Source organism: Nicotiana tabacum, chromosome 6 (assembly GCF_000715075.1).
Source record: "Nicotiana tabacum cultivar K326 chromosome 6, ASM71507v2, whole genome shotgun sequence".
NCBI lineage: Eukaryota > Viridiplantae > Streptophyta > Magnoliopsida > Solanales > Solanaceae > Nicotiana > Nicotiana tabacum.
In genome coordinates, this window is record NC_134085.1 from 137993830 (window position 1) to 137997260 (window position 3431).

Here is a 3431-nt window from a genome sequence, read left to right on the forward strand (position 1 = left end):
ACTATCGCCCTAGGGCCATAAGTGTCTAGTATTAAAGTACAACAAATAACTTGTCAATTACTATGACGATATCAGGTCAAAGGAAACTCTTACATCACATTCTTTAAGAGAATATCCTATTGACAGTTTATGGTAATTCTAACCATTAGGAATTATCCAATGAGTCGGTTCAATGATCATATCTCTATATGCATCATCTATCTATGTGATTTAGTTAATGAGATCAACTAATCTTTATCCGATAAAGACGATCACATAAATATTGATCTAACCGGATTACTAATGTCCAAATTAATAATCCTATGATCAAGAACAAATTTAGATTAAGTTATAAGAAACTTTACTCTCATTATCATGATCTCCATCACGATGACAAGTCTCAAAATTTAATCAAGGACCTTATCAAATTAATCAAGAAATTAATAACAATGATAAAAGAATATCAAATGTCATATATATTATATCAAATGACGTTCACAAAAATATGTTCAATCATCAACGATGATATTGGATCTAGGGCATATCTACTATATCCCTAACACATTGGGCAGGTCTTAGTGTGCAAGATTGACTTGTGATCTCGGATAAACGAAGTGGGTTTTGAACGACTTGTGTTCATAGAAAAGTGAGAGTTTCCTTTGTAGATTTTCAGAGTTAATACAAAGGTTGAAATTTTTCCGTATTTGATTGTGTTATCTTCATATTTGCTGCCCAAATTCGTATAAGGCTAAACTTGCTGAAAATTTGGCTTAAGTGTTGGAAAAGGCTAAGTCAAGTGCGCAACTTGACTGCCGCGCGGGTTTAAGTTTGGGATGACCAAAAACGTCCCATGACAGAAAGGGTTAATCCCCATGCTCACTGGTAGTGGGGTATATAGAGATTTGCGTAAACGGTCTCGATATTATCATAATTCAATTTGTATAATAACTTAGGTCTCGGGTAGGATGCTCCAAAAGCTAAAAATCTTATCGGGATCGATATTTACTTTGCATTATGTGTCTAAGTCGTATTAACTTATTATTATATATCTTTACATATACAAAACAGTGTCAGATGACACCAAAGTACCTCGATTTATCTGTCTCAGAATAACGTCCGAATTTTTTTAAAAAAAGAAACCATCTGTCTACTTATGTTTTTAAAAATAAATAAATAAATAAATAACTTACGTATTGACTCCTAATTCCTGGGTCATAAATGACGTCTGAGCAACTTGAACGTATAATATTTATTTTTGTTTGAAAATTAATAGGCACAAAGTTTTAATAAAATACTAATTAATTTAATGTTCAATCAATAAAATATTTTTCTAAAAAAATATGGTAGTTAGTGGTGGTGAACATTAACGGCGGTGCTTGGGCATGTGAACCCGGGCATCACCACCTCTTTCCCCACCATAGATCTGACCGCCACCATAGAAACCTGGCAACTTTAAAACTGGCTACGACCACCTCTCCCCTCGGATTCTGGCTATTAGAATTCTTATAATTTACCAAAATTTAGTCTTGATATCTCCAAAGCCTTCACCAGCTGAAACAGTGCTTAACCCATTTCAACGAGAAGAAAAGAGCACATACATGACGTTTCTATTTCACAAAGTTTCGTTTTGATATCTCCAACGTCTTCGCCAGATGAACAACAAGTGGCATTCAAGGTGGTGGTGTTCCTTTTTTTTCCAGGCCGTTAGTGTTTCTTTTGCAGTTTGGTAATGAAGACAACATCATTCACCAATTTCGCAGATTTGGTAATCAAGAAAACATCATTCAGGCCCGTCGAGTTTCATTTTTCGCCGGTGTTCTTCTTTTTCCGGTGAAAGTTTTTGATTTTTTCTCCCTTCATATTTTGACTTTTATTTTTACTTTTGACATGGCTTTTTCTTATTGGTAATATTTGGTATGTCATAGCAAGTGACACTCACGCAGTAAACTTTGTTTAGAAATTTAGAATATGTGTTTAATTGACACACTTTATATATAATTGAGGTGTTTAATTGGAACAAGCTTTAGTATAAGTGTCTAAGTGAAAAAAGTGGACAACTTTAAGGGGTTGCATATGCATTCAACCTATGTTTTAAGTATTGATATTTTCAACCACTTGCAAGAACACCCAATCCAAACAAATCATAAAATCGTAAAACCTAAATATCAAATTCAAAGCTTTAAAGCCTTTTAATTTAGTGTTTAGCACCCATGTTAATTCACATTAATGATTAATCAACTGCTTATTTTTCTCATTAATCAAATGTAGTGCAATAAACCTTATGTGTGATTTTCGTCTTAGGAAGTCGGGAATTGACGGTCAAATTTGCATAGAAGAAGAGTGAGAGGAGAAGAGAGAAAAAATAGAAGTTAATGAGGTGAGAACTACATAAATTGCTAAAAAAAAAGTAAGGTATTTATTGAAAACTGACTCCTAATTCCTAGGTCATAAATGGCGTCTGATTTTCTACAATGAATTCCACAAGGAGGGATAACCTATAGAATTTCCAGACAAGTCCATGGAGGAGGGAACTAATATGTTCTTTTACCCAATAAAGGAATCATGAGCCTTTCCCAGGGTTGGGCCCGTAACTTGGCTCTCGCCTAGACCTAACACCTTACACCTAACATGTATGTACAACTTTCCCGGAGAGCAAATTAGGTTAATTAGGTATTTGACATGTGAAAGGAAAGAAAAGGGAGACATATACAAAAGGTGCTATACTTATTAGACAGGTGCATTAATGACAATTGCTTTGTGTTTATTTCTCCTGGAACTTTTCTTCTTCGTTGGATAGAGCTGCCTGTATTTAAAGGATTCAATTGAATTTTCATTCGTGAGAAATTTATACTATGCAAGTAGGAACTTTTTTTTTTTGGTATACGTATTCCCTTGACATAGGACTATAGGAGGAGCCTATAGTGTAGGCAAGAATAGTGTGTACGCGTAGTTTCTGATAGACCGTCGGCTACAGTGTAGGGAAAAAAAAACTAAAATGCATTTTTCTGAATTTTGTTATCAGAATTTCCAACTCCGGTTTGTGTAGCCGAAAGAAGCACAACCAAATAATGGAATCTTCAAACACTTTTGCTTTCCCATACTATATTTTGCCATGTTTAATCTCTAAGGGTAATCGTGATAACGGAGGGGGGGACCAGAACTCATCATATGATGAGTATAGCTATCTAAACTTGTCAATTTTGTGGGTGATAGTTTGATTCCTGTGGCTACTATTATCACCAACACCACGTAAGTTGAGTCACCATTAGTTGATTTACTTGTCACGACAGTACACGTACTATTACCAACATGTTTGTATGCCAACAGTGACATCTTTAACCTATTGGTTGAGAAGAAAGTTTAATAGAGTATTAATTTGTAGACAGGTTACATAGGTAAAAGTTATCAAGTTACTGATTCATAAAGCAAGAAATCCTTTCAATCTATCAACT